The following is a 25,254-nucleotide window of genomic DNA, read 5'->3' on the forward strand; positions in this document are numbered from 1 at the left end:
TCTCTAATGTTAAAATGTCCTTATTTTCTGGGATTAATTCTCTTTGATAATAATATTATACTCATTTTAAGATACTATTGAATTAGGTTAGCCAAGATTTTATCTGGTTATTCAATATACATTCATTAGTGTAATCAGACTATATATTCTTTTAAAATGGTCTTTATCAACTTTTGGAATCAAGTTTCCAGTATGGTTACAAAATGATGTAAGCATTTTTTGCTTCTATTTTTCCAGCAATTTCTATAAGAATGATTATCTGTCTCTTGAGAGTTAAGTAGAACTCATCTTTAAAAGCACTTACTCCTGAGTTTTTTGGGAAGGGTGATGGAAAGGGGTTGTTGGAGATCAATATTTCCATTTATTTAATTAATTGTTAAAATAGTCATTTTCTATTTTTTATTCCAGTTTTGCTATTTTATGTTTTACCAGATATCTACCAATTTTATCAAAGTGTTTAGTGGGCTATATTTCTCTATTATACATGTTAAGAGCCAGCAATTTATTTTCTTTCTGTAATAACAACTCCCTCAGAATAACACTCCCACTTTCTTCATCTGTATTACCCTGAAAGTTTCAACTGGAAAAGACAGATGTTGTCAAACTCTTATAAATTTTATTCTGAAATTACTTGTAAAAACCCTATAAAACCTGTGCCTTATTTGAACCATCTGCATATTTAAAAACCTCTTCAGGTGTGCCAATATCCTAGAAGTTTCAAAACAAACTAATATGGCTATTAATATACAACTGGCATAAATCTATAATTTAAGGTTGATTATTCATACAAAAATGAAGTTTAGACTTGGCAGAGATTGTTGCTTTGTCTATCTGCTCAATAAAGCACTGTATGTAGTTGTAAATCCTTTCTCCTGCATACCTTCAATGCAAATGTGTATTGTGGATAGACTCTTTTTAAGGTGCATATATCCACATTGCATGGTATTGTTAGGGAAGACTCTGAGTTTTCTTTTAGTCTTTACTAGGAACAGTGGATAATATTTTTAAAACAACCAGCTATCTTACCAGCTGAAAATAAGACTTTTATATAAGCCGTGCCATGAATTTGAAGACACATTTGTTTTAGGGAAATATCTCAAAATAAGTGGTTCCATGCTTTTCTTGAAAACAAGTATACTAGCTGATAAGGCACTAAACATCAAGTAAAATAGAGAATGATAGAGTTTATGTCATTTGGATTAAACTAATCCTTTATGTTTTAACCTTGAGTAAGTCACTGAATAAGTATAAGCCTCAGATATTTGTCATCTTTAAAATAATAAAAATTGCAATAACATTGCAGTTCTGAAAATCTGGCATATTTGAAGATGTTATATATTCATCTATATGTCAAGTATTAATGAATAGCTATTATATATCAGATACTATTCATGAAGCTGAGGATGTAGCAGTGAACAAAGCAGACAAACCTTTTGTCATCATGGAACTTACAAACTAGTGACTAGTGTGTGATAAAAAATATTAACATCAATAGATAATATAGTGGTGCAGAGAAAATAAAACAGAGTAAGAGTATAAATACTGAAAGAGTGCAACATATTAGCTAAGGTGCACAGGAAAGATCTTTCTCAGGAGGTTATATTCCAAAAGTAATTTCATAAGATTAAGAGGAATAAACACTTCAGAGATATTTGAGAAAAGAGTTTAATACCATAGGAAATAGCAGCTACAAAGGTTATGGAGGTAGGAGTAAGTTTAGCAGATTTAAGAAACAACTAGCCTATTTGACAGAAGAACTAAATATGGCAAAAAATGGAAAAGACTTTGGTTGAGGGAGCAGGGTCTGGAAGGAATTAGCCATAGTGAACACCTTGGATTTGTCCTGAGCATCATGGGAAGCCACTAGAAGATCTGAAGAGAAGAGTTAAAGTAATCTGATTTACATTTTCAGAAGATCACTTCACTCTATGAGAAAAGGCTCTAGGTAAGACAAGGCTAGAGATTGTGAAACTAGGAGGTGATTGCCAAAATCTAGGAAGAAAGAAGATGGCATCTTGAACTAATGAGGTTATGGTGATGGTAGGGAAGAATGCTAAGAGTCAAAATATAGTTAGACTGTAAAGTCACAGGAATTACTAATAAATATGAAGAGGTATCTGAGAGAAAGGGTGGAAATAAGGACAACTCCTATATTTCTAATCCATGCTATAGGTAGGACCATTTACTGAGAAGGGAATGATTAAGGGAGGAGACAATGGGAGATAAAAATTAATAATTCTTTTTTGGTTGTATTGCTTTATCTTTGCCAGTTTTTCTAACATGAACATTCATATTTTCCCGAGGAGAACCTTAGGTTTAGTGAGCACCTACCATGTGCCAAGCATTTGGGTGGACATTTCACATAGTGTATCATAATTTAGTTTTTGGTATCTGAAGATTGTGATGCCTGTTTTCCATTCCAGTGGAGATGCTAAGAAGGCAGTTAATACAGCATTCAGGAGCTCAGTGGAATCCTGGGATCTGGACACAGGAATTTGGAAGTTATTGGACATAGATGGTTTTTAAAATCATGAGACTGGACAAGGTCATCCAGGGAGTAAATATGATTGGAAGAATAAGCATCCATAGTTTGAGCACTGTAGCATTAATGGTAAAAACCAGTAGAGGGATCAGCAAAGGAGAGGGAGAAGGAGAGTCTGTTGAGAGTAGGGGGAAGCCAAAAGATAGTGGTATTCCAGAAACCAAAAATAGAACAATGCTTCAAGGGAGAACTAATGCATTTGTCACCATGAAGGTCTTTTGTGACAACACCAAGGGGAATTTAAGTAGAGCAGTGGGAGAAAAATCTGTTAGAATAAATTAATAAGAAAATGAGAGGCAAAGAAGTAGAAAGGCTAAGCATGGACAACTCTCTGAAGAAGTTCTGCTGTAAAGCCGAGGAGGTTAATGGGACAGAAGAAGAGTGGGGGTGAATACAACGTGAGGTTTAGAAAGGTTTTTGTTTGCTTACTGGTTTTATTTTGAGAAGGAAAAAATGAATGCTGTGGGAGAGGGAATCATTATAGGACAAAATTCTTGAGCAAGTAAGAAGAAATGGTATCCAGGGCACTTGTAGCATGATCGGCTTTCAGTAGGAGCAGGAAGAGTTCGTTTTAAGTAGCAGAAAGAAAGTGGAGCTGTGGACACCAAGGAAGGTAGGATAATAGATGAGGTGGTGAGAAGACAAGGTAACAAGGGAATGTTGGAGTGCTAAAAAGAGAGTCAATGGTATAAAACAAGACGGAGCTGCAAGATGAGAGTAGAGAAGAATAAGTTTTAAAATAGTCCTTCTCAATTAGCCGAGCGTGGTGGCGGGCTAACCACCACGAGTCTCGCTCTGTCGCCCAGGCTGAGGCAGGAGAATGGCGTGAACCCGGGAGGCGGAGCTTGCAGTGAGCCAAGACCGTGCCATTGCACTCCAGCCTGGGCGACAGAGGGAGACTCCGTCTCAAAAACAAAACAAAACAAAACAAAAAAGTCATTCTCATAATTTAAAGTCAAAAAAGTAACCTAGTAGCTTAATATTCAGATTCCTGTGGCCTACTCCTGAGTGAGACTGCAACAGTTATGGCTCACACTTGGAGAAACTTTGAGTTAACAAGAATGAAAATGGGGCAATAGGAGACATCCTCCCGTAGGCAGGAGAAACATAAGACCCACAGATTCTAAGGAGTGTGGTCCTCTACAGGAACTTGGGAAAAAAAGGAATAGCCAGGTGTGGATTTCATTTCCAGGCAAGAAAGAAATCCAGGTACCAGCAGCTAAATCAGATTATGTGAGTGAGGAAGGATAAGTTATAGCACCAGACTTGGCATTACGAGTATTTGAAAGATGGAGTCCAACGCAAAACAAGTACATAGTCCAAATAAGCGTCAATTCAAAAGTCCAGAGTCATAAAAGTCAAATAGGAGGCAATGTGGAGACAGCAAGATGGAGAGCATAGCTCAAGAGGAAAGAAAAAACTCGAATGTAGCCAATGAAAACTCTTTACAGCATCTTTCCAAAATGTCTGAGATTAGAAGGAAAGTGTGAGATTGCCACATCTGGTCATCAGTGGCTTCTAAACAGAAACTGTTTTAAGCCTCATATATGTGTGAATTGTGCCACCAGACCTGTGCACAATTTGCCCAAACAGAGGTAGCATCACAGGGTGACTTCTAGAATCAGAGATCCAAGGATACTCCTCTAAAATAGGGGCAGCAATCTTTGCCATTAGCTGAAGGGATACCTGTGGATACTCTCCCTTCTTTTCCTAAACTAAACCTAAAAGTCTACTTTTAAAAGTAAAATATATTCATAAATAATGGATGCCAGCCAGTTTGTAATGTGTTTTACGTGAGCTCCTACTTAAAAGACAACAAACTTATGATGTTGATTCAAGGAATGTGCTACAAGACACTGATATATAGACTAGATAAACCTAATAATAAATAAAAATTTTATTCTAATCATTGACACATGACCTGATAGAAAACTATAAATTCAACTTAAACCTGAGTAAGAGAAGAAGCATAACCAAAAGTGAACTGTTGAATAATGATATGCTTTAGGAAATATACAAAATGAAAATAAATGTAAACATAAAAAACAGTCTTGGTTATGGAAACTCTGTAGTTTTCTAGGGTCTTGAACTTAACATTTGTTTTCAAGAGAAAACAAGGCATGAGCCACCGTGCCCGGCCTAATAATCTTATTTTCTAACAGATATTAATATGTTTATAGGCACAACAGAGCTAGCCCTTTGCAAACCACCCTAGTAAATATAGGCTGTATGTTTATCATGTATCTGGGGTATCTTTCAGCTGGATCATTCCACAACACCCCGATGTCAAGCATCACGTCTTCTATGAACTGTGTAAGCACACTGGTTCTAGTCCTCATAGAACTGATTATAGTACTTGTAGTCAAAGTCTAACCCTTCCAGACTGAAATTCTGTATGTGTAAGGCCAATGGAGAAGATTTTGATCCTGAGGGGATAAAAACAAGAAATAAACTTCAGAGATTGCAGCATATAATAAAAAGCAGCTGCCACATGAGGGTTTGTTTTGACTCACTGTGTAGTCCACATATGCACTGAGTTTCTCAGGTCCTGGTATTTCACTTCCAGGCATGCTTTGTCTCCCTCCTGGGTTGCTTAGCAAAGACCCAAGACAGCCTCTTTCCCTTAATGCAAATATTATTCACTCATGTCCTGTCTAATCAGAAAAGAAGTTACTCAGACCCTAAGAAAAACATTAAAATATGAAACCTTTAGTGGTCCATGAGGCCAAGAAAGGAGCCCAGGCTTGAGGGGGAGAAGAGCTCTAAGATTAGGTGTTTAGCCTCAGTCTGCAGGAAAGGGGATAGAAATACGACCCAAAGACAGAACATTTATCACATTGATATTGTGGAGTGAGCAAGTATGCTGCTGTCTTGAAAAAGTCTTGGAGTGGTTATTTTGCAAGTAAATCCCACATCTGTGCATCATGATCTTACTCAGACTCACTGGCTACAACAACCAACCATACTGACCTTTTGTTGGCAGGCCAATAACAGATTCAGAATTCGAGTTGTTCATTTTTTGATAAGCATTTATTACCAGGCTCAGGTCCTATTCTCAAGTAACATATGGTTTTATAGGCACAATGAGATAAGACTAAGATGAGATAAGTACATAGATGCCTGGAATGCAAACTCTAAGAGAGTGTGTAGGAGAAGGGCAGGCAGGGAAAGAGCTGCAGAAATGGTAGGTGATGGAGCAAAGGACTCTTCATGGCATGTAGAGGAATTTCTTTTAGAATAAAGGTGAAGGGGAGCCACTGAACTCCTGAAGTAGGAAAATAATATAATAAGACTTGTGTACTGGAGAGGTTACTCTTTTGGCAGGGTGATGCGTGGATTAGAAAGTGAAGACCAGGAAGAGATTTTAAGAAACAGTTGAAGTAGGAAATAAGAGAAAATTGGACTGAAACTGGAAGTATGTAGATAAGATAACAGATGAAGAAGAAGATGGCGTCAGAGTTGGAGAAGGATTTTCAGAAAATAAAAGATTATGGAGTGGTGGGATTGTGTGCCAAAGGAGAAGAGCCAATAGAAAGAAAAAAAGATGCTGAGGATCCAGGCAAGAGGTTGTAGGTGGTCAATCAAGCAGGCCAAATACATAGGAGGTTCTAAGATCCAAATCATGGGCAAAAGCATATTTTTGTGAAAAAAAAAAGTAGGAATTCTGGCATTAGCTGGATGAAAGCAAGAATGCTTCTAAATGTAGCCATTTAGCACCTTTATGTCTTGGCTGTTTATTTTTGCTTTCACTCAACACATGGTTACTGACACTCTTCCCGACTTCCTAAATAAACTTTTGAGGTTTTTATGACATCACAATATGAATGCCCTGTGAGAAGCCTGGGATTATTAAAGCTGTGCAAACAGCATTCCTAAAAAATTTCTTTACTATAAATTCAAAAGATAAGAGTTATGAATCCTCCATGTCTATGACTTGATTCACCAAAATATTTTCATTTCATGGTTACAGAATATTCAAAAATATTTATTATCTGTATAATTTTATGTAGAAATTATTTAATCTAAATAAGTGTCTTTTAAAACTGGCAGTGGTGTTCCTTTTTTCCCATTCAAAGTTCATACATAGTAGATTTTTCTGCATAATGCAATTTTAAAACTCTTTGTAGGTGACTGCAACATTATTGAGACCATGTCATGAAATGAAATGCAGATGTGCAATTATTATATCCATAAATCAAGTCGTGAAATAAAAGGCATCCCTCTTCCTATTTTAAACATTCAAGCTGACTGTTCTTCACTCAAATAAACTTCTTATAGATTCAAGTCAAATGACAGAAAATAACTCTGATATACTTTGTTTTATCCAGCAGGTTCTCAACTGGAGTTGTATAGCCTACCATTTGCACACATGAATAAGTAAAATGATAATTGATGTTTAGGGTCTGAATTCGTTTTCAATGCTTTTTTAAAAATTATCACACACTCAATTATTTAGAACACCCATTTATTACCTCACAATTCCATGAGTCAGAAGTCCAGGCATGGCTTAGATCCACTTCCAAGCTCCCTCAGGTTGTTAGCAGAATTCATCTTCTTGTGGTTGTAAGACTGAGGTTCCTTTTTTTTTTTTTTTTTTTGGCTGTTGACTGGAGGCTGCTCTCAACTGCTAGAACTGAAGTTTCTCACCACATTGCCCTTCCTATAGGCAGTTCACAACACGGAAGTTTACTTCTTCAAGAAGTGAGACAAATTGAAAAGCGTTTCCTATGTGTGTTAGCAAAACACACACACACACACACACACAGAGTGATAATCACAAGAGTGACATCCCAACATGCTTTGTCATATTTTATTTGCAAGAAGCAAGTCTCCCCATACAGGTTGTGAACATGGTGTCCCTTTAAGTTCTGCCCATCACAGTCCCCAAGATACAAATAGTGTCTTGGCATGCAAAAGAAAAATTTAATTATTTCATATACAATTTTAGTATCAAGCACATTTTAGGCCATTATATTCTAGCAATTATACTATTCTGTGATATATGCATGAATATCTGTCTCACTTCTTGTAGTTACCTTTCATAGATATAAACTCACAATTTTCTGTTAAAGAAAACGAGTGAAGAAATAAGGGGAGGAAAAGGGAAGAAAAAAGAAGAATATAACATAATTTCTATATTAAGATAAAGGAGAAAAATGATCAAAAGATAATTTATTTTGCTGGCCATTGAAATAAGTGGGGCCATAACTTACGGTAGGACAAACGTAACAGGAAAACTAGCACCGGTAAAGGGTATTTAAAATAACATGGCAAAGACAAAAATTCACCAATTTACTTACAACACAAATTTCTGCATAAATATCTGGGGCTTCTGTGACCTCTGAAGCCTTCAATCTCAAGAAGAGCAAATGAAAAATTCTTGCCAAAGCTTGATACATACTTTACAGAAGAAAAGTTAGCCAGCTCATGTTTATGTACATAACTGATGCTTAATTTTACAAATGTGTATGGTGTATTGCATTGTCTAGTGCTTCTCAAAAGCATTAAATGAAAACATTGGTATGATCTATGCGGTCATTTTAGTTAGCAAACACTTTTAAAAATTTGAATAGCAATATATAGTTTTCTATATCTTTACATATATTTATTAAAATCTTTACAAAATAAGGTTAATCCACTGATTCATTCATTTATTCATCCAACAATTGTTAGTTATTTGTTTGCTTATTTATTTCTAGTTGGTTCTCCTAATATAATGTGGGGCAGAAGCAAAAATCAGACATATTTGAGAATGGCATACCAAATAGGCTTCAGGAAAGCCATGAGAGAAAGGCAATGCAGTAAAGTACTAGCTTGTAGTCAGAAGTTTGGAAGTAGCCAGGCATCATTTTTATTTACTGCTAGGCTGGCGTTTTACTGTCTTAAGTGCAGCTGTCACCTTTTTTATTATTTTTCTATACTCCTGACTACTGCTGATCTGTGCAGGCCTTTAAGAATTTGTAGAACACCTTGAAGAAAAGGGGATTGATAACGCCGAAGAAGATAGTAGCTGGTGCAAAAGGATGTTTTGAATGTACGTTCTGTCTCCACTTAAAAGAAATATATTTTCTCCACTTCAGAATGTCTTGATTTCCAGCTCCACTAAGTTACTAGTCATTTTTCACACCCAAGTTTCTTTATCTATAAAATGGCAATAATAATAATACGATCATTGTGTTTCTCATGAGTATGTAATAAATAAAGCAATTTCTATTTCCATCGTTGTCATTATTAGCAGCAGTAGCAAAAGTCAACATCGTTAGCTAAAGGAAAATTTCTAAGAAGGTATAGAAAATTGTCTTTCAACAAAGAAACATAGAAAAGACATGATAGAAATATTTAAAAGACGATTAATATTTGATCAATATTTTAAAGAACTGGAAAGGCAGTGTCTCAGTAGCAGCTAGATCTCTGCTCTCATTTGTTTGTTGGGTTTTCACACTCTACATGAATTAAAACAATTTTAAAAAGTACATTCTCCAAAATGCTATTTTGTACTTCACTTAGAAATATATATTTTTATCAGGAAAAACCATCTTAACCAAATTCTGACCAAGTGGCACATGTCAATGTAACAGGTCAATGATAGGCACCTGCCAGCACATCTATTTTGAGACTAAGCAGCTTATATAGCTTCCGTATCTTGCTTCTAAAATGAATTAGACAGGTTTACTCTCTCCCCTTCGGCTAATTAGAGATAGAAAATCTTACACCTGTGATAAATAATACAGCCTCAAAAAAACACATCTGGAAAACGTATCTGGCATTCCATGGGAAATAAATCTGGAATTCTAGACTGCAAATCATGGGTGTTTTGAACGACTAGGTTGTAGAACAAAACAAATTATATTTAAAAAGAAGGTTTTGAAAATGGCCTTTTCCCCTGACCACTTTTCCATGGGCTAATACTTCATGGTGTTTTATTTTCCCTAGACTCTGGAAAATTAAGAGAAGAAAAAAATAGGAAAACAAAATCTAGAGTTTAGACTTATTCATGTGCAAGACTTGGCAGCTGTGTTTCTAACTACACAGGGAGAGGCCTTAAAAATGACCATTTCCAAGTACTTAGCTAGTGCCACTGGAAACTACAAGAGTGTATTTTTTAAATCTATTTGGTTAGTGGGTAATTTATTTCTTTTCTCACAATAACAATAATGTTGCAATTATAAATGCACAATTAATTTATTCTAGACAACATAGTCATTTATACAGATATGCATATATACATGTATACATGTATGTCAGGTTTCCCCCTCTCTACTTGTAGAGGAGACAGCAAACCTGTCTAATTCTTTTTAGAAACAGGAAACAGAGGTGACATAAGCTGCTTAGTCTTTCTCTCTCCTCTCTCTCTCTTTATCTTAACTTTCTACATATCTATGTATGTTTGTGTGTATGTATGTATCTAACTATACCTGTGCATATCATCTATCATCTATCATCTATCTATCTACCTACCTACCTATCATCTATCTGTTTGAGAGAAATCAAAATCACCTAAAATGCCACCCTAGACATAACCTTTATATATATTTTTTACACCTTGATATGAACTCCCTACTTCTCCCGAATGTCCACACGTATTTCTTGCTGAGATCATAAGTGTGATATTTTAATAACAGCTTTTATACTTTACAGTGTATTATGGTCACCCTCGTATCAGTGAATACAGGCCTTCATTTTTAATGGCTGATAACTAACCAATATATTGGTATTCTATTCCAAAGTCCCCAATGGATAGCAGTATTGTAAATAAGGACTGCTGGGCTGTAATCTTTGTACATTTACATTTTCACACAAGTCTGATTCCTTTCTTAGTATAAACTTCTAGGTATAGAGTTGCTGCATTTAAGGGAATAGATATTTTTGTAAGTTTTCATTACATAAACTGTTGCAAAATGACTCTTCAAAACAGTGCATAAAGTTACATCCTCATTTGCAATTTATGTTACAAGCTATTTTCCTATACACCTACTATTAATAACAATAGATTTTACATTTTTTCTGTTAGAAAATGATGCTCAATCTGATAATTTTAAATTGCTATCTCAATATGAGTTAATTTCACATATTTCATTACCTGTTAGTTAAATATTTTTATTAGTGATTGATATTTCTTCTTTTGACAGCTGCCTAGTTATGTCATTAATTCATTTTGTTTTGTTTGTTTGCAAGACTCTTTTCTTTTCTCTTTGCTTCTTGTGGAGACAGGGTCTCATTATGTTACCCAGGCAGGTCTCAACTTCTGGGCTCAAGCAATCCTCCCACCTCGCCTCCCTAACTGCTGGTTTTTTCCTTATTTATTTTAAGAGTTTATTGTAAGTTAAGGTTATTAATCCTTGTCTTTTTGAAGCTGCTGCAAATATTTTTTCCAACTTTATATTGTTAATATAGTTTTGACATCTTTTTCTTCCATGTTTCTGTTGCATGGAAATTATGCATTGTATTCTATCAATTTCAATTTTAAAATACAATTTCTGCCTTTGTCATAAACTTAGAAAAGGCCTTTTCAAGCCCCTAAATAGTAATATATTCACATATATTTTATTTTCAATGAGAAGATTTCAGTCTTCAAATTATGAGATTCATTTTACTGTAAGAAGTGCTATGAGATTTTAGCTTTTATTTATTTGTTTCAAATAATTACCCAGTTGTCTGAATTTAATTGTTTGGGAAAAAAACTTTATTTTCTGGACATTCTCTTCTATTGATCTACACATCTATTTTGGCATAAAATTCTGGCCTAATTGTTTATAATGAAATATGCTTTAATAGGCAACAGGATAAGTCCTCAGGTAATTTTTCTACTTTTACTCTGTAGTTTTCTCTACATTTATTATACTATATGCTCCTAACATGTTCAAAAGCTAATCTTCAATATTCTACGTAAGTGGCATTTATACCAAAATTGAGAATGAAAGGGAAAGAAAGAAAATATCCTCTACAAGGTTGAAAAACAATATTGCATGCAAAATGCCTAGCACAATGCCTGATCATAGTAAGTAGTCATCACTACTTTTATTATAATTAAGAATTATAAATTTGCCAGGGCTTTGGATTGTTAAGGTTTAGTATAAATGTAATTTTAACAGTTCAATGTGCAGAAATAATCAGCTACTCCACACCAAGTACTGGGGTAGGTTTTAAAGATACAAAGTTGATAACTCAAGAAAGTCCATTTCAGTCTAATAGAGGAAACAAGCTGGCAAGCAGATAAGATCCATTCAATAGATGGTGGTGAGATACAGAATCCAGAGGCAGCATAGGGAATAGAGTGATTCGTTCTGATAAAGAAAAGGAGGCCTTACAGAAAAGGATGCCATCTGGGTAGATTTTCAGGTACAAATGTGAGTATGGCAGACAGAGGAGTCCAGAAAAAGAAAAGCCTTTCTTCACCTTTCCAGATGAAATTAATTTTCTCTCTGTGATCCACCCAAAGCATTTTGTTCACATTCCCATACAATCATAGTTAATATTTACTGCGATCTTATGATGTGCCAGAAGTTGTTTAAACAGTTTGTAAAGGTAAAATATTTAATTAAATCCTCCCAGCCATATGTCAGGTAGGCCCTATTGTTAGTCCCATTTAATGGAAAAGGAAACTGAAACACATCAAACCCAAGTAACTTGATCAAGGTGTTAAGTGACAGAATGCTCACCCAGCAGAATGGCTTCAGAGTTGAAACTGAGAACTATTATACATATTGCTTCTTAGCACATAGCAAATTTAATTTTTTTAGAAAACTCATTTACTATGCAAAGCAAGCCTGATCGTTATGTATCACCTATGTTCCTCTGTAATATCTATTTACCTACAGTAATATATATGTGTGTCCACATGCGAACTAATTCAGAATCTACATATTGCAGGTACCTCTCTTTATTGTCTCAACAACCAACGCAGCTTCAGTGACAACCTAATTTGAATATAAAGTCCCCTTCTCTGACCTGACTTTTAATTTCATATTGCAAACTAGAGCTATCTCCATGCATATAGCTCAGAGAATCTCATACTGATTTCCAACACTGAACTTGTTATCAGTCTCCCTAAATTGACTCATCTTTTTTTCTCTTCCTTAGATAATGCCTCTATCATCTTCTGTTGCAAATGTTTATTCAGTATATACTATGAAGCATTACATTTGAAATTGTGGATAGCTACAATTGTTCCCTTTAGTTAGCAGGGAAAAAAGTCTATGTCAAAGTGGAAAGGGCATAGAACCATAACTCAAAAGTCTAGATTAATTCCTGACGTCACTCCTTTACTAGGGGTGTGACTAGATGCATGGTACTTACTGAGCAAGTAGTTGAGAGAAAGAGATGGTATAACACCTGGCAAGGATAGAACAAAGAACATAGAAAAAAGAAGCAATGATTCTACAATTGGTAAAACACCCTTTGTTTCTCCTTGCTACATATGTGTCATCAAACCATGATTTTCTTTATAAAGTTACATCCTGGAGTCCATACATAATAATAATAGTAATAACAACACTTTAGTACACATTTATTATTGTCCAAGGAACTGTATATAGGACATCATCCTGTTTAATCTTACAGCATCCTGGTGTGGTATATAACATTGTCCTCCATATGTGGATAAGGACATTAAAGCTCACAGCAGAAAATGGGAGAACCAAGATTTGAAGTTGTTCTACCTGGCTTCAAAATACATGCTCTTTATCCTACATTTTGCTGGTTAACCTACTCCTCTACTCAGGTCCTAAGTGGAAGAGAAAGAGGAAAAATGCCATGTGTTTACCTCGAACTCTGGTAGCTGAGCCTAAGTGGTTCAGTTACAGAACCAGAGACCCACCATTTGTTGCTAATGCCCCTTTCTGTGGGAAGGCTGTCTTCCCCATGTCCAGTTTTCTCAATTACTGGATAATTTTAGGATAAATGATCTCAAGTTTCTTGGGGAGTGGATCCAATCAGGTACCAGAACCAAATGAAAAAAAAAAAAAAAAAAAACTCTCCTAGTCCTTTCATGGGAGAGCTTTGTTTGGTTCTGAGATCAGCAACAATTCTGAATATTTGAGTTCATAGATGTTTCCAAAAATGTCCTGTAAATGTGGAACCAATTTTAAAGCAAGAAGTAAGGACAAGTTTATAAAACTATTGGCCCAACATCTGTGATCTACAACAGAAAGGAAGCAAGACTTTGGTAAGATAGAAGATATGACACATAGAAATGGAAACATAGTGGAAGATAAACACTAGTAATTTAGAAGAAGTGTGTTGTCTTCTGACTGGTGTTGACCTGTTTGAATGTTTGCTTATAAAGACTAGGGTGTATATTTTATTATACCGTCTTTTAGAGAGATTAATAAACATGACAGTTTTCTCATTGCTGGAACCACTAATAGCCTATAAAATAATAATTAGAATTATTTTATAATTTTTGTGATCCCAATAAAATCAATAGCCTCTGGCTTTATATGCAAAGAATGAATTATATAGACTAGAGAGGTATTATATTTAAATTTCATGATAAAATTTATCCTATTGGCAAAGGTGCCCTTCAAGATGGCTGCCTAGATGATATGCAAACACACACACACACAAATTTACTTTGTTTGTGATGAATAGGTATGAGTTTTATCTTATTAAATCATCTTGCAGAAGAGAGACACAGAGACAGAAGATGTAATCCTAAATTTGCTTCTAAATATACAAAAATATTAATAACTTAAACAAATATCACAATGATACTAATAAACACATGTCCCCTTCATTATAGACCTATTCAATATATTTTGAGGCTTCAATCATGATTGCTGGATAGAGTTTTGTTTTTTGGAGATAAAAAGAAAGGGAAAACATACATTCTCACTTTCTCTTTGTGCATGTAAGAAAAACAAAACGGGGACTATTTGCTCTAGTTCAAATGGCCTGTTGGTTTCACAACAGAGACTATATATTCTTGGTCTTCACTTTAGGCCAGTAATGCAAGAAACTCTACAAACTTGTTCATTTATTTATTTAAATATAAATAATATCTATCTATCTATCTATCTATCTATCTATCTATCTACCTATCTATCTATTGATCCATCTATCTACAACACCATAGATTATGCTAGTTTACTGTTCAGGGAACAGCAAAGCAGATTTAACTCCTAACCATTAATGTTATACACTACTAAGACTTACAGGAAAAAATACAGATAATTATACAAGTAATTAAACAACATAAGATTGTGATAAATGTTATGAAAGAAAGAATAGGATGCTTAAAAGTTCATTAAAAGTTCTTTATTCCGTTCCATTGGTCTATATGTCTGTTTTTATGCCAGTACCATGCTGTTTTGGTTATTATAGCTTTGTAGTATAATTTGAAGTCTGACAATATGCCTCCAACTTTGTTCTTTTTGCTCAGGATTGTTTTGGCTATTTTGGGCCTTTTTTGGTCCCATATAAATTTTAGGATTATTTTTCCTATTTCTGTGAAGAATGTCATTGGTATTTTGATAATGATTGCACTGAATATGTAGATTACTTTGGCCTGTGTGGCCCAAGAAATCTCAGAATTTTACTGGCATTTTGATCACAAAAAGCCACTAGTCTCAAGTCCAGGGTAAATTAAAAAGTCCTGAATGAAAACAGAATGTACATGTGTGTATATCTTCCGTAGTTGTAGTAAGACTATAATTTAAATATTACCCACATTTTCATTACTCTCAATGTATATATGCCACAGTATTGAGGATGGTGATCTCTTCTTGGATACACAGACATGTTCTTATGTAATAATTTTCAAATTTATATTTTGAGTCTTCACCTCTTCTTGCATTTCAGATCTATGTATCTATTGCCAACCATCCACCACTATCTGCTTGTCCTCCAGGGACCTTAATTCACACATCCAAGATGAAACTTGCAATTAGCCCTCTCAGATTCCAAAATGCTCTTTTTTCTATATTTTCCACAGTGGTCAATAATATTATCCTTTACCCAGTCACCCAAGTCAATCACTTGAGGGTCATCCTAAACTTTACTCTCTCTCACCCACTTTCCGTATCTAATTAGTCAAAAGTTGGATATATGTAATTATATATTTCTCCAACTAAAGTCCACTGCTACTGCCTTAAACCCACCTTTAATGTTTCTTGCCTGGACTATTACAATTATTATAATAATTTTATGACTGCTGTCTCTCTGGTCTAAACTGACATTATCTCTACTGTTAGACATAATTTGTCACCCTGCTTCCTCCATGCTCTTTTTTACTCACCTCTGTATTATTCATTCTTCATACAGTAACCAAATTGATCTTTTAATAGTGAAAATCTCATGATATTCTCCTTCTTACGACACTCTGGCAGCTTTCCATTTCACTTATAGTAATCCACACTGTTTATCGTGTCTGCACAGACTTGAGTGATCTTGTCATTGATTTCTCATCTCCCAAACCTACTCTTCATGATACCATAACCACATGGACTTCTTCCCTTTTGTAACATGCCAGATTCAATCCTATCTCAGGCCTTATACTTACTGTTTTTGCTACTGGAAACATAGCTGATTCCAAATCTTCACGTGACTGACTCCTTTTGTCATTCAGATCTTGGTCAAATGTCATCTCCTGAATGACTCTCCTCAGCCATTCTACTCAATGCTTCTCCCTTGGTTTCACATATTACTCTGTATTATATTTTCTTATTTTCTTTAAATGTTTTATCATGATCTAAAATTATCTTATTTATTTATTTTTTGTTTACTGTTAAGTTCTTGTTTTTAAGCAAAGACAGATTGCCTTACTCCCTATGGATTGTCCAGGTTTAGAAAACCATGTATACTAGGTATTCAATAACAAATAAGAAATTGTTTAGAATGTAATTTTTAGAAAACTAAGCTACATTCTTGTGAGAAAAAGTTATACTTTATTATTTTACAATGTCTGAATTTATTTTTACTATACTATATATTGTTTGTATAATAATTAAATGTAAATAAATAAATAAAATCATATACACCAAGTGCAATAGTACTTGCTTGTTTTCTATTCTTTAGATCAAAAAAGGAGTAAAATAAGATGCTACCTTATTTTAGGTAGGGTCAAGGATACGAGCATAAGTATTATGGGGAAGGAAGAAAAATTGTTACAATAGAATGGTTTCAGATCTTTTTATTTTGAAATAATTATAAATTCACAGGAGTTTGCAAAGAAATGTACATAGAAGTCCCCACACTCTTGTTCCAGATTTGTACAATGTTAACAACTTGCACAACTGTATTATATCAAAACCAAGAAATAAACATTGCTACGATCCATAGATTTCATTAGTTATACATAAAATTACATGTGTGTGTCTGTTGGGGGGGAGTATAGCTCTATGCGATTGTATTGCAAGTATAGCCTGTGAAGCCACCACAACAATCAATATACTAAATTGTGCTATTATCACATAACACCTTCCTACTACCCTTTATAGCCACACGCATCTACTCTTTCCCACTATGTGAGTCCCCATCCTCCACTGTGTGCATTCCTTCCTCGACCCCATCCCTCGCTCTGTAACCACTAGTACTTGCAATCACTAAGAACCATCTGTTCTTTATCTTTGTGTTATTTCATAAATAAAACATAAATAGAATTGTGCAGCATACATCCTTTTAATATTGGCTTTTTTCAATCAGTATATTTTTTGGAGGTTCTTCCATGTTGTTGCACATATCAATAGTTTGTTCCTTTTTATTGCTGACTTGCATTTCGTGGTACTAATATACCATCATTTATTTAATAGTGGTTTCTAGTTTGGGTCTATCATGAAGTTACTATAAGCATTGTGTATAAATTCCTGTGTGACAATAAGTCTAACATTTTATCTGATAAATGCACAAGAGTGCAACTGATGGGCTACAGGGTAAGTTTATTTTTAGTTTTGAAATGAATTGCCAAACTATCTTCCAGAGTAGCCACACTATCTTCCATTCCCACCAGTAATGTATAAGTGATCCGGTTGCTCTGCATCCTCACCAGCATTTCGTGTTATCATTATTTTTAATTTTAGTTATATTATTTTAAGCTGATTAAAAAGTACATTCATGCAGCACATTCATTTCAATTTTCTTTTAATCCATTCCAAGAATGAAATCCATTTCATTCTTTCAAAATAAAATATTAATTAAACAATTTCCTCATAAAGAAATTGATTTGTTTTTCTAAGACCACCAGAGTGAGCACAAAAGAACCAGCGAGTAGGCAAGGCTAAAATCAAAACTGCAAATTTATTCTTTGGTCATCTAGCTTCAGGGAAGAAGGTATGGGGGTGAAGTCTGTCGGCCTCCAGCAAAGGAGGCCGAGAGAGTCACCCGGTAGAGCTCTTGGGCGGAGTTCCTGATGCAGTCCCAACAAAAATGGGGGCGGAGGAAGCCCGCGCAGCGCATCTGCCAGGAACGGCTTTCTTAGGAGTGGAAGGGCAATAGGCGGGGCACGGGTGTGTCGGGGGCATTCTGTAGGTGCGACCAGGTGAATCTTGGTCTCTTCAAATTGACATCACCTGGCACATGCCAGGTTGGTCTGCACCTTCCTGGGCACCAGCTGCATTTTCACGCACACGGGAAAAGTTGATGATGAAAAACCCGGAAGTGCGCCATCCTGCCTCCGTTCATCCAAACAGAAATCAAATGCCCCCAGGATGTTTCAAATGAAAATAAAATTTTCAAAATTATGTAACATGGAGAAAATAAGATTATAAATGTAAAACAATGTAAAAGTTAAAACCAGAGTAAAGGGTCAAGAAATAATTTGCTAAGACTTTTTGATAGATACTCTAGTTCAGGCACCAATGATTAAAAGCCTGATTTCTTTTAAAATTATGAGCAAAAAAAAAAAAAAAAAAAAATTATGATGCAGTTGCACAAATTCTCTGTCTCATTAAAAAGATGTGTGCATATTTGGCATTATAATACAAAACTTAACTGAGCAAACTTTTCAAATAATAGAAATAAATGTCTTAGCCAGTGAAAATGTTAGGGAAAGCTTTAGTCCAAAATAAAGAGCCGTAGGAAAACAAAAACAACTTAACTTTCTAGTGACAAGAATCAGAAAAATAAAAGTATAAAGGAAGAGTAAAAGTCTTTGTACTGCTTGATTGAGTCATGAAAGTCAGACATAATTGGAAATATGAGTTAGAGCCTTGTATATTCTGGGCACCAGTTCAATGTTAACTAAGGTCACTGAAGTAATGAGTAATCTCCTCTATGGCTGATCACATGACCAAGCTGAAATTCATCAGTAATTACCATCTAGTTCTTAATCCATAGTCATAATTTATATTAAAACCACTAACACAACTGGAAAATTTGATAGTAGGCTCACCAGAATCAAAGTGACTAGTGAAAGAAAATAGGGTATGGACTAGAATCCAACATCCTCCAAAAGCTAGCTGTTTCCTTCAGTTGGTTGAAATCCAACCATTCAGTAGTAGACTTACCAATAGGGTTTAGCAGCCTGAATGATAAATTGTGGGATTCATGGCTTATTTGATCTTAAAATATTGCTGATCATAGAAGGCTAAATGCAAATTGGGTAGGATCAGGACTTAGAAGTAGACACTCCTAGTGGGCTAGGACAAGTTCTAAAGCTGTAGTATCCTGCATGGTAACTACTAGCCATGTGTAGCCATTTAATGTAAATGTAAACTAATTAAAATTAAATAAAACAAAAATTTTAGTTCCTCAGGTGCAGTAGCCACATTTCAAGTGGCTGATAGTGATGTTTGGCTAATGATTACTAGCTAGATAGAAGACATAGAACATTTAATCATAACCAAAAATTTTGTTACACAACACTGGTCTAGAGAAAAGTGCAAATGTGTAATAATACAAGGAAGAATTCCAGGCAGGCACTTGGAAGAAAGTGTATTAGTTTGCTGGAGCTGCCATAACAAAGTACCACAAAACAATTGGCTTAAATAACAGAAATTTATTGTCTCACAGTTCTGGAAGTTAGAAGTCTGAGATCAAGTTGTCATCAAGGCCAAGATCCCTCTGAAGGCACTGGGGAATGATTTCCAATCTCTCTCCTAGCTTCTGGGGGTTGCTTGACTTGTGAAAACGTAGCTACAATCATCATATGTCATTCTCTGTGTATGTGTGTCTCTCTGTCCAAGTTTCCTTTTTTTATATATGAATATCAGTTATATTGGATTAGGAACCCACCTAGTCCAGTATGGCCTCATTTTAACTAATGGTATTTACAACTAACCTATTTCCAAGTAAAGTCAGGTTCTGAGGTACTGGTAGGTAGGATTTCAAAATATAACTTTTGGAGTTCACAATTTAACCCATAACATATAATATCCAAGATATATGGTGACATTTATAAAGTGTTAGCCAGGCATCAAGACCTAACATAGCCCAACCAGTCCAGAAAGAAAAACTGATGGTGAAGAGTCACAATAGAAATTTTAAAAATAAATAATATGGAAAGTTTCTGGTAGCAGATGTCAATTATTTCCCTTAGCAGGAAAATAATTTTCTCTCTTTTTTTTTTTTTGTTTATTATTATTCCTTGCATATTCAGGCCCTAAGATTGAGACTCAAGGATAGAATTTTGTCCCCTTGCAAAAGATCAGGTCAGGGTTCTAAAGAGGCTGAGAGGCTCACTAGCTTATCAAGAATGATACTAAAGGATACCAAAACAAGTCAATGTCACAATTACCAAAAGAAGATGTAGAGTAAAGATACAATCTTGAGAACCAAGCAAAAATCCAATTATCATGACTGAAACATAGGTCATGACCTAAACAGTAGAAAAGAGGAATCAACCACCCATGAATTAAGGTAGAGCTTTTAAAATCTCCCTTCCTACCTTCTCCTTCATAAAACCACCCCTTCCAAGCAAGCCCTGCTTTCCCATCCTGGCATTATTCTTTCGTCTACTACCCTACCTACTCTGCTTGACTTGACCAGCTCCATCAAGAATCATGCTTCTGATTCTTCTGGATCAGAAACTCTTGTTTCTTACTCACATAAAGTCTTATCTTGTCTTTCAAACACAGTGCTCTATTCTGTTATTTGTTAACTCCCTGACTACTAGGGCCCATTCCCTTACTCTCCCTTCCTGTCCTTCAAGATTTCTAAAATAATAATCTCTTTTCAGCTTAGCCAAGTCCTGGAAACTCCTTACATTACAACATCTTCCCCAAACTTGTTGTTTTGCACACCAAAGAAGCATTCTGGTCATGATGCATTTTTTCACCTCTTTTCCCATCTGGGTAGGGCACTCCACTATCAACTCTCAACTCTGAAGTTAAAATGGGATATAAAAGCAGCATCTCTTTCACACAGTTTCTTCAGATCTCTTCTCTACTTTTGTCCACATAGAGATTGCTGACCCATGTTTCCTAGGATCTACCAGAACCACTTCTAGTATTTCTAAGCTTCCAATGAACATACAAGCTGCCAATGATAGGGATCTTCTTTGGGCAACCTAAATCAACCAGGCAAAAGTATTTTGTTACTATTTATGATTACTATCTGTAAGGGAGATTTAAATCTGTCCTGAGTTTAAAAGAAAAAATTGATCCTAAGTCTTGTGGTTCTGAAAGTCTGTTTAGAGAAAGGCAATATTAATTTTTTGGTCTAGGAGAAGACGATTGGGTACAAGAAAGTGTGTGTGTGTGTGTGTGTGTGTGTGTGTGTGTGTGTGTAGGAAGAGGGGAATGGAAACCCATTGATCCACATTTTAAAATGTGGTTCTGTCATGTATGGAAACAGATATACACATGCACACTCGTACTGTACAAAAATCTATTTTAACATATGTCTTACCTATAAATACTGTTTTATTGTCTACTTTTTATTCTTCATAACGCATTGGTCATTTAACTAGTTGACTGTTACTCAATACTGTAAATAATGCCTTGATGAACATCTTCTATATCCACTTGGTGGAACATGTCCTATCATTTAATCAGTATAAATTACTAGAAGTATAATTCCTTAGTCAAAAAGTGTATACATTTAAAGTAATTTTACCAATATGCATTCACACAGTCAATGTATGAAAACGCTCAGTTCATTATAAGAGTGAGATTTTGAAGCCTTGAGGCCTTCTAAGTTGTAGCTTATAGGTCTTTGACCAGCATTTTGAAATAATTCTGGACAGGGCTAGGCTATGATTCAATTGAAAAAAGAAGATACCTAGGTATTAAGCCCAGCATGCATTAGCTCTTTTCCCTAATGCTCTCCACCCCGCACACTCCCATGACAGGCCTCAGTAAGTGTTGTTCCCCTCTCTGTGTCCATGTGTTCTCATTGTTCAGCTCCCACTTACCAGTGAGAACACGCGGTGTTTAATTTTCTGTTCCTGCATTAGTCTGCTGAGAATAATGGCTTCCAGTTTGATCCATGTCCCTGAAAAGGATGTTATCTTTTTTCTTTTTATGGCTGCATAGTATTCCATGATGTATATGTACCACATTTTCTTTATCCAGTCTATCATTGATGGGCATTCGGGTTGATTCCATGTCTTTGTTATTGTGAATAGTGCTGCAATGGACATACATGTGTATGTATCTTTATAATAGAATGATTTTATTCCTTTGAGTATATACATAGTAATGAGATTCCTGGGTTAAATGTTATTTTTGGTTCTAAATCTTTAAGGAATCGCCACACTGTCTTTCATGATGGTTGAAGTAATATACATTCTCACCAACAGTGTAAAAGCATTCCTTTTTTGGTCAGGCACGGTGGTTCATGCCTGTAATCCCAGCACCTTGGGAGGCCGAGGCAAGAGGATCACCTGAGGTCAGTAGTTTGAGACCAGCCTGGCCAACATGGAGAAACCCCATTTCTACCAAAAATACAAAAAGTTAGCCTGGTGTGATGATGCATGCCTGTAATCCCAGCTACTCGAGAGGCTGAGGTAGGAGAATTACTTGAACCTGGAAGGTGGAGGTTGCAGTGAGCCGAGATAGCACCATCTCACTCCAGCCTGGACAAGAGCGAAACTCCATCTCAAAAAAATAATAAAATAAAATTCCTTTTTCTCCACCGTCTCACCAGCATTTGTTGTTTCTTGACTTTTTAATAATTGCCCTTCTGACTGGCATGAGATGGCATCTCATTGTTTTTGTGATTTGCATTTCTCTAATGATTGGTGATGTTGAGCAATTTTCCTGTTTGTTGGCTACATGTATGTCTTTTTTTGAGAGGTGGCTGTTCATATCCTTTGCCCACTTTTTAATGTTTTGCTTTGTTTTTTCTTGTAAATTTGGTTAAGTTCCTTGTAGATTCTGGGTATTAGCCCTTTTCAGATAAATAGATTGCAAAATTTTTCTCCCATTCTGTAGGTTGTCTGTTCACCTTGATGATAGCTTCTTTTGTTGTGCATAAGCTCTTTAGTTTAATTAGATCCCATTTGTTAATTTTTTCTCTTGTTGCAATAAAACTAGGTGATGGGTTGATAGGTGCTGTAAACCACCATGGCACAAATTTACCTATGTAACAAACCTGCACGGCCTGCACATATATCCTGGAAAATAAAATAAAATAAAATAAAATAAAATAAAATAAAATAAAATAAAATAAGATAAACTAGACTGTAGCAAGGGCTAAGGAGAAAATAAAAGTGTGTTACATAGAGCAAGGGTGATGGGAGGTGGGCGGGGACAACACTACATAGGAAGGAAGGCCTGGTGGTCACAGGTGACATGTTGAACAGACGCTCAAACAAGGGGTGATTCTAGTGTCCCAGTTGCCNCCATTCTGTAGGTTGTCTGTTCACCTTGATGATAGCTTCTTTTGTTGTGCATAAGCTCTTTAGTTTAATTAGATCCTATTTGTTAATTTTTTCTCTTGTTGCAATAAAACTAGGTGATGGGTTGATAGGTGCTGTAAACCACCATGGCACAAATTTACCTATGTAACAAACCTGCACGGCCTGCACATATATCCTGGAAAATAAAATAAAATAAAATAAAATAAGGCTGCAGTTCTGTATCTTTTAAGCAGAGTGCGTTTAGGCCATTTACATTCAACATTAGTATTAAAATGTGAGATACTATTCCATTATTCCACACATTGTGCTATTTGTTGCCTGTATACCTTGGTCTTTTCTTTTTTATTGTATTTTGCCGTATAGGTCCTGTAAGATTTACACCTTAAAAGGTTTTGTTTTGATGAGTTTCCAGAATAGTCTCAAGATTTAGAGCTCTTTTTAGCAGTTCTTGTAGTGGTGGCTTGGTAGTGGTGAATTCTGTCAACATTTGTTTGTCTGCAAAAGGGTGTATCTTTCCTTCTTTTATAAAGCTTAATTTTGCTGAATACAAAATTCTTGGCTGATAATTCTGTTGTTTGAGGAGGCTGAAGATAAGGCCCCAATTCATAATAGAGTTTCTGCTGAGAAATATGCCGTTAATCTCATAGGTTTTCCTTTATAGGTTACCTGGTGCTTTTGCCTCACAGCTCTTAAGATTTTTTCCTTCCTCTTAACTTTAGATAACCTGATGACTGTATGCCTAAGAGATGATGTTTTTGTGATAAATTTCCCAGGTGTTATTTGAGCTTATTGTATTTGAATATCTAGGTCTCTAGCAAGACCAGGGAAGTTTTCATGGATTATTCCCCCAAACATGTTTTCCTAACTTTTAGGTTTTTCTTCTTCCTCAGGAATGCCAATTATATTTAGGTTTGGTCATTTAACATAGTCCCAGCCTTCTTGGAGGCTTTGCTCATATTTTCTTATTCTTTTTTCTTTGTCTTTGTTGGGTTGGATTAATTTGAAGACCTTGTTTTTGAGCTCTGAAGTCCTTTCTTCTGTTTGTTCAATTATATTGCTGAGACATTCCAGAGCACTTTGCATTTTTATAAGTGTGTCCATTGTTTCCTGAAGTTTTGATAGTTTTTTATTTATGCTATCTATTTCCTTGAATATTTCTCCCTTCACTTCTTGCATCTTTTTTTTTTTCGTAGGCCGGGCTTCACCTTTCTCTGGTGCCTCCCTGATTAGCTTAATAACCAACCTTCTGTATTCTTTTTCAGGTACATCAGGGCTTTCTTCTTGATTTGGATCCACTGGTGGTGAGTTAGTGTGATTTTTGAGGGTGTGTTACAGAACCTTGTTTTGTCATATTACCAGAGTTGGTTTTCTAGTTCCTTCTCATTTGGGTAGGTTCTGTCAGAGGGAAGGTCTAGAGCTCAAGGCTGTTGTTCAGATTCTTTTGTCCCCCGGGGTGTTCCCTCGATGTAGTACTCTTCCCCTTTTCCTAGGAATGTGATTTCCTGAGAGTGGAGCTGTAGTGATTGTTATCTCTTTTCTAGATCTAGTCAATCTGCAAGTCTACCAGGCTCCGAGCTGGCACTTGGGGTTCTGTGATGTGAACCATCTGTGGGTCTCTCAGCCGTGGATACCAGCACCTGCACTGGTGGAGGTGGCAGGTGGGTAAGATGGACTTCGTGAGAGTCCTTGGCTTTGGTTGCTTAATACCCTATTTTTGTGCTGGTTGATCTCCTGTCCAGAGGTAGCGCTTTCAAGAGAGCATCAGCTGTAGTAATATGGGGAGAAAGAGCATCAGCTGTAGTAATATGGGGAGGAAGAGGTGGTGGCCAGCGCCCTAGAACTCCCAAGAATATATGCCATTTGTCTTCAGTTACCAGAGTGGGTAGTGGAGGACCATTAGGTGGGGGCAAGGCTAGGTGTGTCTGAGCTCAGACTCTCCTTGGGCAGGTCTTGCTGCAGCTTCTGTTGGGGATGAGGG

At 35.8% G+C, this 25,254-nt stretch overlaps 1 long non-coding RNA gene across 1 annotated transcript in view; it reads left to right on the plus strand.

The window, feature by feature from the left end:
- The window catches only part of LOC108523317 (uncharacterized), a 79,391-nt gene extending 54,457 nt beyond the window's left edge, over positions 1 to 24,934 (plus strand). The window contains exons 3-4 of the long non-coding RNA XR_001883791.1: positions 24,539 to 24,577; positions 24,818 to 24,934. This is a non-coding gene — a long non-coding RNA (uncharacterized LOC108523317). The remainder of the gene's footprint in view (positions 1 to 24,538; positions 24,578 to 24,817) is intronic.
- The last annotated feature ends 320 nt before the right edge of the window (positions 24,935 to 25,254 follow it).

The sequence above is a fragment of the Rhinopithecus bieti genome, unplaced genomic scaffold, assembly GCF_001698545.2.
Source record: "Rhinopithecus bieti isolate Rb0 unplaced genomic scaffold, ASM169854v2 scaffold_68778, whole genome shotgun sequence".
NCBI lineage: Eukaryota > Metazoa > Chordata > Mammalia > Primates > Cercopithecidae > Rhinopithecus > Rhinopithecus bieti.